Source organism: Erinaceus europaeus, chromosome 3, assembly GCF_950295315.1.
Source record: "Erinaceus europaeus chromosome 3, mEriEur2.1, whole genome shotgun sequence".
In the NCBI taxonomy this organism is placed as follows: Eukaryota; Metazoa; Chordata; class Mammalia; order Eulipotyphla; family Erinaceidae; genus Erinaceus; species Erinaceus europaeus.
In genome coordinates this window covers 144,703,890-144,720,739 of record NC_080164.1, presented here as the reverse complement: position 1 = coordinate 144,720,739, position 16,850 = coordinate 144,703,890, and the positions used below count along the sequence as shown (strand labels likewise).

General features: G+C 40.0%; 1 long non-coding RNA gene across 1 annotated transcript in view; it reads right to left on the bottom strand.

The window, feature by feature from the left end:
- LOC132537550 (uncharacterized) overlaps positions 1 to 16,850 on the bottom strand; it is a 233,266-nt gene that overhangs the window by 31,442 nt on the left and 184,974 nt on the right. The window lies entirely within an intron of this gene.

The following is a 16,850-nucleotide window of genomic DNA, read 5'->3' as shown; positions in this document are numbered from 1 at the left end:
TTAAAACCCCCTCCCCCACCACTGTGGCTGCCAAACACACCACAACTGTAACCTCCATTCTGACCAACCAACCTTTTTGGGGTCAATAAAAAGTCATCCTGCTAGTCTAAGCTGGAATTTGCTCTGGGATCTGAGACTGATTTGCTGTATGTCCTATAGCAAGAGTGAAAGCTGCAGGGGTGGATGCTGTTCCCAACTGTTTTACCTCCCAAGGGCTGTCTGAGACATTTTGCCTGCACAAATGATCACCAGCCTCTTAGGCAAGTCATCTTCATTAACTTGCGATCCGAGGCATTATTAATTTATTGCTTCACTTTGTGTAGTGACTTGTCTTTAAAAAGTCAGCAATTACACCACCCTGCTCCAAGCATCTTGATTTAGGTCCCTTTTATGTTTCCACACATATGTATGAGTTTAGAACTGTAAAATCACCCTGGAGCACCTAGGAAGCCCCAAGTCAGTTTTTGACATGTTCAGAAAAGTGTAGCAAAATCAGTTTAAAAGGAAATATTCCTCATTAATTGGAAAAGATGATAGCTCGAGCTTATTTATTTATCTGAATGCCCTGCTTCCTTAGCAGGGTCAAAATGTGCCCCCAAGAGAGGAACAGAACCAACCACTCAAACTAATTCAGTGAATAAGCTGATCCACTTTTCCAGTTCCAGTTGACTGCTAAACACAAACTAAACAAAAGCATGAAAGCTAAAGAACAAACTGGGAACTGAGAATTTTGTTGCTTGTACTTCTTTGTTATTGTGTACTAACTTGAGGAGTATAAAATGTTGAAATAGCCAAATTTCTATTGCAAATAACTTTTAAAATTATAGACTCTTTGAACTGGCTGCAGAAAGATTAGCAAACATTCTTAAGAATATCTGCTGGGAGTCGGGCGGGGTAGCACAGCAAGTTAAGCACACGAGGCTCAAAGTGCAAGGACCTGCGTAAGGATCTTGGTTTGAGCCCCAGGCTCCCCACCTGCAGGGGAGTCGCTTCACAGATGGTGAAGCAGGTGTCTAACTTTCTCTCCCCTTCTCTATCTTCCCCTCCTCTCTCCGTTCTTTCTGTCCTATCCAACAAGGATGACATCAACAACAGTAATGACTACTATAACAATAAAAACAACAAGGGCAACAAAAAGGAAATAAATAAATATATATTTTAAAAAGGAATATCTGGTTTAGGGGGCTGGGTGGTGGTACATCTGGCTGAGCACACATGTTACAAAGCATTAGGACCTGGGTTCAAGCCCCCAGTCCCCACCTGCAGGGGGAAAGCTTTGCAAGTGGTAAAAGCAATGTTGCAAGTATCTCTCTGTCTCTCTCCCTATCACCCTCTTCCCTCTCAATTTCTGACTCTCTATTCAATAAATGAATAAAGATAATAAAAGATCAAAAATATAATGCCTGATTTAGCTAAATTAAAAGTGTGTCAATTGACTACCACTACCTTGTAATTTGTTGTAAAAATCAATGGAAGGCCATACCAGGGCTACTCACTTGCTCTGTGGTTCCTTGCTAGAGATTCATACAATGAGACCAAAAACCTATGACTGCCAATGTTTAGGCTTTTTCTATTACAAAAATCCTGTTCACCTAAAGTAATAGATGCAATTTCCCTCCCTCACCCCTCACACAACAAATTCATAGATTGAAAGCCAGTCTCCTAGTATACCTGAGAATATATCTGTATTTGGAGTGAGTATGTTAAAAGAAGTAATTAAGTCAAAAAAAGTGATGTGGATAGGCATAACCCAAAGCAAACCCAAAACTATGATGTCTATGTAAGAGGAAATTTGTACTCAGATAAGTACAGAGATAAGACCATGTCAGAACACATGGGAATGATAGCCACCTAAAAGCCAAGGAGAGAAGTCTCAGAAGAAACTAATAGTGCAAGACATCTTGAGCTTCGACTTCCAACCTCCAATATTTAGACTTAAAAATACCAATAATTATGTTTCACCAGGAAATATTACATATGCTATGATGAGTAGAAATAATCTGGGAAGAATTTGGGCATTTTGGCCATCCAGAAAATAACTCCCAATAAGTTGCAAAGTGGATCGTATTAAGTCAGACCCTGAAAATGGACTACTACTCATAAAGGTCAGGAGATCTATATGAGCTACAAAAGTTTTTCTGAATTTCCTATTCAGAGTAACAGAAATAGCATCACAAATATGGAGTCCTGGTAGAAGAAATGTGGTTTGATGGGTTTGATGGTACATATGCCTCTAACTTACTAGGTACATTAAAGTAAGTAACATAAACTACCACACAGTCCTCAATGCCTCAGTAACTTTATATAAAACAATTTTATGTGTCTTCACAACAAAATCTGGTAAGATTCACCAGGCATTCTCCTCCTTGTTGTTGTTATATAGGACAGAGAGAAATCGAGAGAGGAGGAGAAGACAAATAGATACCTGCAGACATGCTTCACCACATGTGAAGCCCCCTCCCCCCCGGAGATGGGGAGCTGAGGGCTCCAATTGGGATCCTTACCTGGTCCTTGGGCTTTGTGTCATGTGTGTTTAACCCACTGCACTACCACCTGGCCCCCTCTCTTACATTTTTAAAAAAATCTTTACACACTAGCTAGAACACTTAAATAGTATACTTATTATTTTGTTTCATCCTTTCTGGAAACTGCATACAGTAATACAAAATTTAAGTGGTTAATTACACATGGTGGCTTGGATTTATCTGTTTCCATTAAGCCCATAGTTACTAGGATTTTTGTTATTGTTAACTAAAACTATGAAACAACTTATTCTTATTTTTACCTGTCTTCTAAACCACTCTAAAAACTGAAGGAAAAATAAAAGGTCCAAACCCTGAAATATTTGAAATGATTGTCTACACCACACAAATTTAAAAATGTGACTTTCAGATTGGTGATAGGCTTAGGACTAATGATGCTCTTCAAAGGTCTTATATCAAGTGCTACATTGTACTGTTTTTAATGTTAAGAAATTTCACCACGGTGGTAAATCTTCACAGTGTGCTTGGCTTTACTTAGAAAGAAAGAGGTTAAGATGTTCCTCATGCTTTCGACAGATTGTCCCTGAAATGTCAAAAACACAAATAATGAAGTAAGATAATGGCTTACCTGGTTGAATTTTGCATGCATGTTTCCAGGAAAGGAGACGCTGCCCTCAAGATAACCCGCAACTCATAAACTAAGAACAACTGTATCATGTCAAATGGTCTAAGGAGGTCTAAAAAAAAAAAATGCCAGAGCAGGAAAAGGTCACTGGCCCCAAACAAATCAGACCCACCCAAACAGTGAGCTGCGTCTTTCTCATGGCTGTGGTGAACTGATTTTGCCCATTTGTACTGTGACAGATTGTCAGTTTTAAATCACTTGCCATCTTTAAAATAGGGTATTTGGATTTAACACAAGCCTCACTCACTCATTTGGCTTGAGCACTCAATAACTTCAGTAACATGGTGACTTCAATTTAAAAATATATATACTTATTTAGAGATACATTCATGTGGTTCAGAATAGAATCCTTCTGACCTGTGATACTTGCCCTTAGTTTGACCTTGCCTTCAGGAACCTTACTGGAGACAATAGGGAAACCTCAAATATTCAGACTAATTGTGTAGTGGGAGAGGATAGAAACCAGATGAAGGTAGTGGAAAGTCTGACTTATAAGAGATTACAAGAAATGTCATCCCATTTATTTCCCTCAAGTTACATTCTAAATCAAAGTGTTGATAATAAAAAGCCAGTTGTTAGATCCTCCCAAATACTCACCCTTCTACAGGAGTCAGTCAGTGGCTTGGGCCTTGTTTTCACTGGTCAGAAACAAAATAAGAGAAGCCGCAGTCAAAACAAACTGTTTTATTCATAGGGTTAAATTTAATTAACTTCTAGATTTGGAAATTAGCTCACACTTTCTATTTTAAAATTGTCCTTAAAAAAATAAAGTGAGGGGGTCGGGCGGTGGTGCAGTGGGTTAAGCGCACGTGGCGAAAAGCGCAGCGTAAGGATTCCAGCTTGAGCCCCCGCTCCCCACCTGCAGGGGCATCGCTTCACAGGCGTTGAAGCAGGTCTGCAGGTGTCTATCTTTCTCTCCCCCTCTCTGTCTTCCCCTTCTCTCTCCATTTCTCTCTGTCCTATCCAACAGCGAACAACATCAACAATGGTAATAATAATAACCACAAAGAGGCTACAACAACAAGGGCAACAAAAGGGGGAAAAATGACCTCCACGAGCTGTGGATTCATGATGTAGGCACCGAGCCCAGCATTAACCCTGGGGGAAAAAAAGTGATGGAATAGGCTTTGAAAATATTATTTGCATAGCAAAATAAAACATGGTAACCTTGCATTGAACTCATATATTTAAGAACATCTACTTTTATATTAAGTCTGGTGATGTTGGGCCTTTTTCTTAAGAAACCTACTTTTCAATATGAATGAGTAGCAGTTGAGTTATCATTTGGATAGAAATATCTGTGACCAGAATGTGAGCTCAGATCTAGAGGGATGCAGAGGTCACATAGGCTCCTAAGCTGATTATGTGCCCCAGATCACATCAAATCGATGGGGTTTACAGTCAACAATATTTATACCCCTTTCCCATATTAGAGAGCTAGTCTCTTCCCTGATCCAGCTTCCTAACCCTTTTTTCAGCCATGACATCATCTCCCCAGACAATAACTTGGATCCCCTGGCATATCAGATTGCAGGCTCAAGGACAAAAAGAAAAAGGAAACAAACAAACAAACAAAAAAACTAGTATAGCCACAGGCCCTTTGGAATTTAACTAAAATATGCCTACTAGCTATATACAAAATGGAGGACCCCCCAACTCTTCATCTGCACTATTCCAGCCTTTTGGTCCATGATTGCTCAACAATTTGTTTGGCTTTGTATGCTAACTCTCTTGTCAACCACTAGGTTCCAGATGCTAGCATGATGCTGACCAGACTTCCCTGGACAGACAACCCCACCAATGTGTCCTGGAGCTCTGCTTCCCCAGAGCCCTTCCCCACTAGGGAAAGAGAGAAGCAGGCTGGGAGTATGGATCAACCTGTCAACACCCATGTTCAGCGGGGAAGCAATTACAGAAGCCAGATCTTCAACCTTCTGCATCCCACAAGGGCCTTGTTAAAGAATAGGAAAGCTATCAGGGGAGGGGATGGAATACGGAGGTCTGGTGGTGGGAATTGTGTGAAGTTGTACCCTTCTTATCCTATGGTTTTGTCAATGTTTCCTTTTTATAAATTAAAAGAAAAAAAAAGAGAAATATCTGTGACCAGAGATGTACTAGAAAGTAGTGTTGAAGTCAGCCAGCCCTCTTGTACTATTTACAGTGTTCAGAACTTGGCCAGCTCAATATTGCTAGACCTCTGTCTCTCCATTGTAACATGGGATACAAATAATTTAGTATCTACTTGTGATAACTAGTGAGAGCAAGAAATGACAATGTAGCAATTAGTACAGAGTAAAATCTCAATGACTATTGTTATTATTAGCTTTATTAGTATAACTACTTAAAATGTATATGCTTAGCAGTAATTGGAATTACTCTCTTCTATATATTATGAACCTCTACTCAAGCCTTGTCTTCTGGGATGTTTCCAAAATAAATTAATTTAGTCCATTTTAAATGAATGCAGCTTTCAGAGTATAGTATATAAAGTATTGAGCCCCCCCCCCTTTATGTTTAGTTGTTCTTCTTCTAAGAACAGAGAGAAGAAAGTTTTCTCTGTTCTCCCCTCTCAGCAATGGACTCCTGAATACCAAATGTCTTTGCAGCCATGTTGCCACGTTGTCTTGTGCAGAGCACTCATGTCTCCCATGTTCTCCCAAGACACCAGGAAACAGAAAATAGACAGCAGTGGCAAACCTCTGGGCTCTTTGGGTAGCTGTACCTACCCAAAGATTCTCTAGAGAACTTGGAGAGACTTTATTATTTTAATTATCTCTTAAAAATATTTTATATATCATTGGATAGAGGCAGAGATAAATTGAGAGGGGTTGGGGAGACAGAGAGGGAGAGAGACAGAAAGACACCTGCAAGCCTGTTTCATCATTTGTGATTTCCCCCTGCAAGTGGGGACCAGGGGCTTGAACCTACATCCTTGTGCATTGTAATGTGAGCTCTTAACCAGGTGCACCACTGACTGGTCCCAAGACATTTAATTTCATTAATGAAGTAACTAAAGTCAAGACTCCAGCACCACCACTGTAATATTTTTAATTCTGGTATTGAGCACATTATTTTACTCTTCTGTGCATCCATTTCATTCTCTGTAAAATGGGGATGATGCTATCCAACCTGTGAGGCTATTATGAGAATTAAATAAAATATACTACCCAGAACACTAGGAACAGTTCCCAGAACACCTCCATAAACATTAGTGATTTTTTAAAACATGAATTCATGCTTGGTTTTTCTACCCCAACCACATTTTTTTGGTAGACCTTGTGCCTTACTTAACAAGCTTCAGCTTCTGTCTCAAATCGAAGTCAAAGCTCAACTTGCCACCAGACTTTGTTTTCATTTGTTGCTATTCAATGCAGCACTTCCAGGTCCATGGACAAGATGAAATCTTACTGGGTAAGGACTTTGAGGAGAGCACCTTCCATTTGGAAGTCTAAGTTCCAGTGTGTGCAATGGGTAAAGCCTCACCCAGGGTAACTGCCTTCATGATCACCACATTTCCCTCACCAGTTAAGTGTGTTTTGAATGTATGTATATGGGTGTGAACTTAATCTGACTAAAAAATAGAGAACTTTATTTAATTTATTTACCTATTTTGCTTCCAGGGTTTTCACTGGGGCCCAGTGCTGGCACTATGAATCCACTGTTTCTGATGGCCATTTTCCCCTCCTTCCACTGAATAGTACAGAGAGAAATTGAGAGGGGAAAGGGAGATAAAGAGGCAGAGGAAATGATAGGCACCTGCAGACAAACTTCACTGCTTGTGAAGCATCATTCTGCAAGAGAGGAGTGGGTGAGGGAGTACAGAGAGTGGGGGCTTTGAACACACATCCTTAAGTGGGTCCTTGTGCTTTATGTTATGTGCTCTTAACTATGTGTTCCACCACCTTGCCCCTAAACCAAAGAACTTTATTGACCCACATAACCCAAATTTAGAGGTAAGATTCAAGCATAGTCTAGCCTCTAGCAACATTTCTGTATTTTTCTTTTAGCTTTGCATTATCATTTTCAGATCTTTTCTCAGGCTGTATGGCTGATGCTCAGCAAGGAGCCTTCAAAAGTCATTGGGTCTTGTAGATAGCTAGTAGGCATATTTTAGTTATTTTCTAAAGGGCCTGTTGCTGTAGCCATACTAGTTTTTTTTTTCCTTCCCTGAACCTAAAATCTGATATGCAGGTGGATCCAAGTTATTGTCTGGGGAGATGATATCATGACAGCAAAAAGGACCAGAAAGCTGGATCAGGGAAGAGAGTAGCTCCCAAATATGGGAAAGGTGTACAAATATTGTTGACTGTATACCCCATCGATTTGATCTGATCTGGGGCTCATATTCAGCTTAGGAGCCTATGTGACCACTGCATGCCTATAGACCTGAGCTCACATTCTGTGGTCATGAGTAGGAACATTCCAAGCTGCCTCAACATCAGGACTCATCTTCCTCATGTGTAGCATAGAGTATGTTGTCCAGCCTCCCTTTGGAAGATGGAATATTCTTTACCGTTGTTGATCCAAGTTGAGGACAAGGTCCTATGGGGCCCACAAAGGGGTCTATTTTATTGTTCCTGATGGAGATGACTAGTAACAATGGAGAGAGGGATTTATTTGAGGTCTAGGACCATCATGTCTATTTGGGAATCTCAGGACTCCCCGAATAGGGCCCCAGCTGATGGGGTGGCCTGATAGTGACTAAAGAGTCATCATTAAAGTATGCCAGTCTCTTGCCCTTATTCAGCTTTTGCAGTCCTTACTTTGATAAGGTTAGCTTTGGAGTGAGTGAGGGAAGTGTAACAGGAAGTAGGTGACGAGGGTATCTAAGTCCAAGTAGACACTATTATTATGAACTTTAAACTGACTCACTGCAGACTATTGTGTACTTTTGCTTTCAGGTATATATTTTGCCCTAATGTATGGATACATGTGAACATATGCCCTATCTCATGGGACCTGGTCTCTGTCTAGGTCTTGGGACTTTGTAAGGAAGTGAACCACCTGGAATGGAATTAGAGAATCCTATGAAGGAACGTTCTCACCGAGTAATGAGGCTAAAGGGTTGGCATTCCACGCCTGATGTCTCTGGACACAGTCTGAAGTGAAGCATGCTGAGGTGGTACTCATCATCCGCACTATTCCAGCCTTTAGGTTCATGATTGGTCAACAATTTGTTTGGCTTTATATGTCAATTCTCTTATCAGCCACCAGGTTTCAGATGCTAGAATGATACCAACCAACTTCCCTGGACAGACAACCCCATCAATGTGTCCTGGAACTCCAATTCCCCAGAACCTCACCCCACTAGGGAAAGAGAGAGGCAGGCTGGGAGTATGGATCAACCTGCTAAAGCCCATGTTCAGTGGGGAAGCAATTACAGGAGCCAGACTTCCACCTTCTGCACCCCATGATGACCTTGGTCCATACTCCCAGAGGGATAAAGAGCAGGAAAGCTATCAAAGGAGGGGATATGAAGTTCTGGTGGCGGGAACTGTGTGGACTTGTACTCCTCTTATCCTATGGTTTTGTCGGTGTTTCCTTTTTATAAATAAAATAAAATAAAGAACAAAAGTCATTGGGTCACAGGTGTCAGGCTGTGGAAGATAGAAAGAATAGTTTTCTCATAGTATCTTTAAGAGTAAAAAGGAATTCACTTATTAAAAGGCACAGAGTAGGAACCAAAAAGAGGAATCTTTTCCCAGAAGTATCCAACTACTTCTTCATAGTTGAATGGTGGGCATCTGACCCTACTTAACTACTCACCTGAAGAAATAACAGAATCATCTTCAGTGATTTAATTTAATTGCCAGTGTTACTGCTGGGTTTCCGTGCTGAAACAACGAATTCCCTGTTCCTGGTAGCCATTTTCCCCCTAATTTTTAAAAACCTTTTTGTTTGTTTGTTTTATTTGTTTGCCTATTTAATTATTTATTTATAATAGGACAGAGAGAAATTGAGAGGGGAGGGGAAGATAGAGAAGGAGAGAAAAAGATAGACACTTGCAGACCTGCTTCACTGCTTGTGAAGCAATCCCCATTCTGGCTGGGAGTCCGGGAAATGATCAACTTTTGGCCCGTACAGGGATCAGCCTAATTTTTTTTAGATAGGATAGAGAGAAATTGAGAGAGGATGGGGAGAAAGAAAGAGGGAAAGAAAGATAGACATCTGCAGATTAGTTTCACCAGTCATGAAGTGGACCCCTTGCAGGTGGGGAGCAGGGGCTTGAACCTGGATCCTTACACTCGGTAATATGTGTGGTAACTGTCTCCCTTCTCAAATTACCTTTAGATGGAACAAGCACATCTTTTGAACTGATAACACAATAAAACTGTGGTACATTTAACAGCTACTAAGAAAAAAAATCATCACTGGAGAAAACATAACTGTCTGCTAATGAACATTAACTAGACTTATTGAGGTGATCATTTAGCATTGTGTGCACATACCAAAATTTCATATACCATCTAAAGTTGTAAGTCAATGACATCTCAATTAAAAAAATCATTTATGAGGAAAAAATTCCATTGTCTGTGCTTTTGAAAAAGTCATCTCTACAATGGAAGTGTGTTTGTTTATCTGAAAGCACATTTTGGAGCCCAGATACAGTCAATTCAGGCAAAAGACGGTCTCTTCTAGGTGTTGGGTGGAAAGGCCTGAAACGCTGGGGCAACTCTCAAACTACAGCTCTGCTGACCCCAGAATCACCAGCAAGCTGAACCTTTGGCCTCTCCCCTACTGATAAGCCTCTCTCAGAGTCCTCTTTCCAATGTTCCCATCTCAGAGTGTTTACCTTTATGACAAATTGCACATCTTGTTATTAATGTTCAGAGTGGATGAACAGCTGCTGTTTCTCACTTTGCTTTGCAGACCTCAGAAACCTCCATTAAACTCCTTGGACAAAAGTTTCCAGGGGGCTACAGCTCATACACCACCTAGTCCCATCCATTCCACATCTTTCTGCATTTTCTTGTTTATATGAAAGTGCGGGGTGGGGGCGGGAACAGCTCCAAAAAAGATGACATTAAATGCCATAGAAAATATGGAATAAAGTACATCTGCCCTTTCATTATACCCTCTGACCTACTGAGACTTGGAGTGAGAATTTGTCATAAACTGGTGGGCCTGGAAATTAAAAAAGAAAAGAAAGAATGTGGCAAAATCCCAGTTTCCAGGGACCATTAATCTTATACCTTTTCCCTCAAAAGCACTATGTGACATAAACCCATCACAAAAGGGCAAACAGTGTCTAACTCCACTTATACCAGAGTAGTCAGAGCTACAGAGATGGAAGGAAAATGTTATTTCCCAGGGTCTGGGGATCAGGGGTTGAAGAGCTGTTGATTCATGGAGCAGACCTACAGTTTTTAAAAATTTTTTATTTATAAAATGGAAATATTGACAAGATTATAGGATAGGAGGGGTACAATTCCCACCCCCAGAACTCCATATTCCACCCCATCCCTTGATAGCTTCTCTACTCTTTATCCCTCTGGGAGCATGGACCTAGGATCATTATGGGGTGCAGAAGGTGGAAGGTCTGGCTTCTGTAATTGCTTTCCCACTGAACATGGGCATTGTCAGGTTGATCCATACTCCCAGGCTTTCTCTCTCTTTCCTTAGTGGATCAGGGCTCTGAGGAAGCAGAGCTCTAGGACACACTGGTGGGGTTGTCTGTCCAGGGGAAGACTGGTCAGCATCATTCTAGCATCTGGAACCTAGAGGCTGAAAAAGAGTTAAGATAGAAAGCAGAGCAAATTATTGACTAATCATGAACCTAAAGGCTGGAATAGTGCAGATGAAGACTTGGGGTCTCCATTTTAGAAAAATATAGTAGGTCTGTTCTGGGTATATTCCAAGGGGCTCATCACACAACTAGTTTTTGCCTGAGCTTAACTGCTAATATGCAGGTGAGCCCAGGTTATTGTCTGGGGAGATGGTGTTATGACTAGAAAAAAAGACTAGAAAGCTGGATCAGGGAAGAGAGTAGCTCCCAAATATGGGGAAAGTATATAAATATTGTTAACTATAAACCCCCAGACCTGCAGTTTTACAAGATGAGAAAAGAGTTCTGGAGATAAACCTTGGCAGTACTGGTGCAACATTATGGATTCATTTAATATCACTGAAAAGTATATTGAAAAATTAAGATGGCAAATTCTACATTGTACATTTTATCACTATGTATTTTAAATGTTTTTTGTCTATAACTTATAAAAATCACATGTATATGTAGATATACTTAACTTCTCCTTGGAGGTCAGTTGAGATTAATGCAGAACCACAGGAATGATATATGGAAATGGTTTCTCTCCCAACAGTTTAGAAATACTGACTTCAGCTGGAGCGGGCCTGGAGAACGGCTGTGTTACAGGGGATAGCCAGGCTGAGAAACGCTTAGGGAAACTGTGGAGTCAATCTGTGCCAGAACTACAAAAAAGGTGAAGTTGGTCGTTTCCTCATCTCTCATTTCTTACACTTTCCCTAATTGTCTCTGGCTTTTATTCTCTTCTGAATGCCTTCCATCACAGAGCAGGATTTGCCAGTTGCTGAAAGATAGAAATGTACTTTGGTCCTTATATTTGATAGACACTTAGTATTAGTTGGAACAGCTAAACTGTTTCCCAAGTGCTGGTTGTTCATACGATCTATTTGCTCTGTCTGAACCTCTATCATTTCTGTTACTTCATTTTATTCTTAAAATAACCATCTCAAATTTGTTACTGGGAGCTTGGCATGAGGTGGCTGTAGCATTGCTGCTTACCTGGTGGGGAGTATACCGGTGCACTTTATCTAGATAACTCAGACACTGTTTGGAGGGGGAGACTTAACATCAGGGCTCCTGGACAACTTCTTACTGCTCTTCGTACACAGCCAGAAGGCCTCACTCTCAGGAAAGGAGCTGGCATTTATTGAGTACATACTATATTCTGGGCACCAGGCCAAACTTCACATATTTTATCATGTCTAATTTTCAAACAACTCTATAGACAGACATTATTATCATAACCTCAATTTGACAGAGGGAAAAGCTAAGGTAGAGATAGGGAGGAATTAAGTAAGGAGCACAGTACGGTCACACAGCTAGAAAACAGTGTGGCCAGCATGTAACCTCATATTGTCCTACTCAAGTCCGGATACTTTACTGTGATAAAATGACTGTCTTAAGAGGAAAAATATGTTTTGCTCTACAAAGATTCTTTTTTAAAAAAAAAAAAGGGGGGGAGGGTTCCTGGAAGATGGTGGACTGAGAAGCTGCTAGTGGCTTGAGCTCTGACCACATCTTCTGGAAATGGTAGGATTTTCTGCCTTTAGTAGGCCAGTCAATAAGGAGTCCTAGCGGTGACATCAAGGAGGTGACTATAACTTAATTTGGGTCAAGAAATAGAGTAGAAAAAAAGGGGGAAAATTTTTTTTTCCTTTTAATTATAAAGCACCCCTCCCCACCTCCCCATAACCAGTCCCTGGGGACCATTTCCTAGCAGGCTCCCCTGCTGAGCCTCTTTCTTTCTTTACCAAATACCTGTCCTAGGGAGTATCATTCATTCTAAGTCTATACCCTTCTGAAACCTCTGGCCTTTTTTTTTTCTTTCTAAGTAGCCAACCCCCCCACCTCACCCCGCATAGCTAATTAAATAATTAAAAATAAAAATAAATCTTTCCTTTCACCGCTCTTTTATGACTGTTCTTTTTCTTATCTTTTTCTTTTTTCTCTCTTTCTTTTTTTTTCTTTTTCTCATTCTTGTCATCCTTTCTTCCTTAATCCTACAGCTTCCAAAGCCACAGGCCCCAGCCCCCACACCACTAAACAGTGTGCTATTTTGAATTCACTGATACACATTTGGGAATTATTTTGGGGAAGAATTCTGACTCAGTGTGGACTCTCACTGCGAGTGTCTCTGCTCAGCTTCCCTTCCTCTTTTAGCCACCCCTAGAATATACAGTGGATAGTAGATTTGCATAACTGTCTATTTCAGCTATCCATGTCTAGTCCTGAGGGTTTTTTTTCTTTTCATTGCTCTTTAATTACAGCTCTTTTTCTTATCTTTTCCCTTTTCTATCACTTGTCTTTTCTTTTTTCTTTTTCTTTCTTTCTTTTTTTTTTATCTTGTCATACACTCCTTCCTTCCTTCTTCTTTGCCTTTCTGAATTTGTGAATTATTTTGGGGAAGAAATCTGACTCAGAGTGGACTCTCTATGTGTGTATCTCTGTTCTAGTCCCCTTTCCCCTCTTGTTACCCCTAGAATATACAGTGGATAGTAGATTTGCATAACTGTCTATTCTTGCTATCCCTTCTTTCTTTTTTCTTTCTTCTTCACTGGGATTTGGTTACTATTTTTTAATGGACTGGAGAAATGGTTTGGCTAACTGGTAGTGATTAAACTGCTTCAATACTTGCTTCTGTTGCTACTGTAATTCCTGAGGTTGGTGAGTGCAATTGTCATAAAGGTATTTAGAATAGTGTTGCTTGTGCTCAAGACACAACAACTGAGGAACAACAGAGCATAAAAAAAGAAACACATAAATCAAAAAAATGGGTAGATCAAAAACAAATAAAACTACTACTCCAATGAATGAAGACAAGAGCCCAGAAGAAACTACAAATCAGCCAGAAGTAACCATAGATAAGAAAAGTATGCAAGGGGAGTCGGGCTGTAGTACAGCAGGTTAAGCGCAGGTGTGCAAAGCACAAGGACCGGCATAAGGATCCTGGTTCGAGCCCTGGCTCCCCACCTGCAGGGGAGTCACTTCACAGGTGGTGAAGCAGGTCTGCAGGTGTCTGTCTTTCTCTCCTCCTCTCTGTCTTCCTCTCCTCTCTCCATTTCTCTCTGTCCTATCCAACAATGTTGACAATAGCAATAATAACTACAACAATAAAACAACAAGGGCAAAAAAAGGGAATAAAAATAAAATAAAATAAAAAGAAAAGTATGCAAGCAATAATAAACTTATTAATCACAGAAATGAAAACAACATTGGAGGAAAGGAATGGCAGTATTAGGGAAACAACAGTTGAGACCCCCAAGGAAAATACTGATTATCTTGAGGCAATTAGAGAACTGAAAGCTGAAATAGCTGTAATGAAGAAAGAAGCGGAGGCAAGGGAAAGCAGACTAACAGAAGCAGAAAACAGAATTAGTCAGATAGAGGATGAGTTAGAGAAAACTAAGAAAGAGGTGAAAGAGCTTAAAAAGAGATTGAGAGACACTGAAAACAACAACAGAGACATATGGGATGGTCTCAGAAGAAGTAACATTCGCATAATTGGCCTGACAGAGGAAGAAAGAGAGGAAGGGGAAGCAAACATTCTAGAGGAAATAATAGAAGAAAACTTCCCAGACCTGAATAACAGAAAGGACATCAAGATTCAAGAGGCCCAAAGAGTACCAAACAGAATCAATCCAGACCTAAAGACACCAAGACACATCATAGTCACAATGAGAAGAAGTAAGGATAAAGAAAGGATCCTAAAGGCTGCAAGAGAGAAACAAAAAGTCACATACAAGGGAAAACCCATAAGATTATCTGCAGATTTCTCCACTCAAACTCTAAAAGCTAGAAGAGAATGGCAAGATATCTATTGAGCCCTGAATGAAAAAGGGTTTCAACCAAGGATAATATATCCTGCTAGACTTTCATTCAAACTAGATGGAGGGATCAAAACCTTCTTAGACAAACAACAGTTAAAGGACACAACCATCACCAAACCGGCCCTGAAAGAGGTCTTAAAAGACCTCTTATAAGCAAGAACATCCCTATAATACAGGCAATATATCAGAGCAAACAAAAAAAAATTTTTTTGAACAATAGCACTACAATACATTAAATCCATAATATCAATAAATGTCAATGGCTTAAACTCACCCATAAAAAGGCACAGAGTTGGGGGATGGATCAGAAAACATAATCCAACCATATGCTGCTTGCAAGAATCCCATCTGTCACAACAAGATATTAAGAACCTCCCCAACAACAAAAGTCCTGGACCAGATGGCTTCACAAATGAATTCTACAAAACTTTCAGGAAACAGTTAGTACCCATACTTCTTAAGCTTTTCCATAAGATTGAAGAAACAGGAATACTTCCTTCCACCTTCTATGAAGCCAACATCACCCTGATACCAAAAGCTGATAGGGACAGAACAAAAAAGGAAAACTACAGACCAATATCTCTGATGAACATAGATATGCCAAAATATTAAACAAGATCTTGGCCAACCAGATACAGCAACATATCAAAAAGATTGTTCATCACGACCAAGTGGGATTCATCCCAGGAATGCAAGGCTGGTTCAACATCCGTAAGTCAATCAATGTCATTCACCACATCAATCAAAGCAAAGCCAAAAACCACATGATTATCTCAATAGATGCAGAGAAAGCCTTTGACAAAATCCAACACCCATTCATGCTCAAAACTCTACAAAAAATGGGAATAGATGGGAAATTCCTCAAGATAGTGGAGTCTATATATAGCAAACCTGCAGCCAACATCATACTCAATGGACAGAAGCTGAAAGCATTCCCCCTCAGATCGGGGACTAGACAGGGCTGTCCACTGTCACCGTTACTCTTCAACATAGTATTGGAAGTTCTTGCCATAGCAATCAGGCAAGAGAAAGAAATCAAAGGAATACAGATTGGAAGGGAAGAAGACAAGCTCTCACTATTTGCAGATGATATGATAGTATACATAGAAAAAACTAAAGAATCCAGCAGAAAACTACTGGAAGTTATTAGGCAATATAGCAAGGTATCAGGCTACAAAATCAATGTACAAAAGTCAGTGGCATTTCTTTATGCAAACACTAAATCTGAAGAAGAAGAAATCCAGAAATCACTCCCATTTACTGTTCCAGCAAAATCAATCAAATACCTAGGAATAAAGTTGACCAAAGAAATGAAAGACTTGTATGCTGAAAACTATGAGTCACTACTCAAGGAAATAGAAACTGATACCAAGAAATGGAAAGATATCCCATGCTCATGGATTGGAAGAATAAATATCATAAAAATGAATATTCTCCCCAGAGCCATATACAAATTTAATGCAATACCCATTAAAGTTCCACCAAGCTTCTTTAAGAGAATAGAACAAACACTAAAATCATTTATCTGGAACATGAAAAGACCTAGAATTGCCAAGACCATATTAAAGAAAAGAAATAGAAATGGAGGCATCACACTCCCAGACCTTAAACTATATTATAAAGCCATCATCATCAAAACAGCATGGTACTGGAACAAAAATAGGCACACAGACCAGTGGAATAGAATTGAAAGCCCAGAAATAAATCCCCACACCTATGGACATCTAATCTTTGATAAGGGGGCCCAAAGAATTAAATGGAAAAAGGAGGCTCTCTTCAATAAATGGTGCTGGGAAAATTGGGTTGCAACATGCAGAAGAATGAAACTGAACCACTTTATCTCACCAGAAACAAAAATCAACTCCAAATGGATCAAAGACCTAGATGTCAGACCAGAAACAATCAAATACTTAGAGGAAAACATTGGTAAAACACTTTCCCACATACACCTCAAGGACATCTTTGATGAATCAAACCCAATTGCAAGGAAGACTAAAGCAGAAACAAACCAATGGGACTACATCAAATTGAAAAGCTTCTACACATCCAAAGAAACTATTAAACAAACAGAGAGACCCCCTTACAGAATG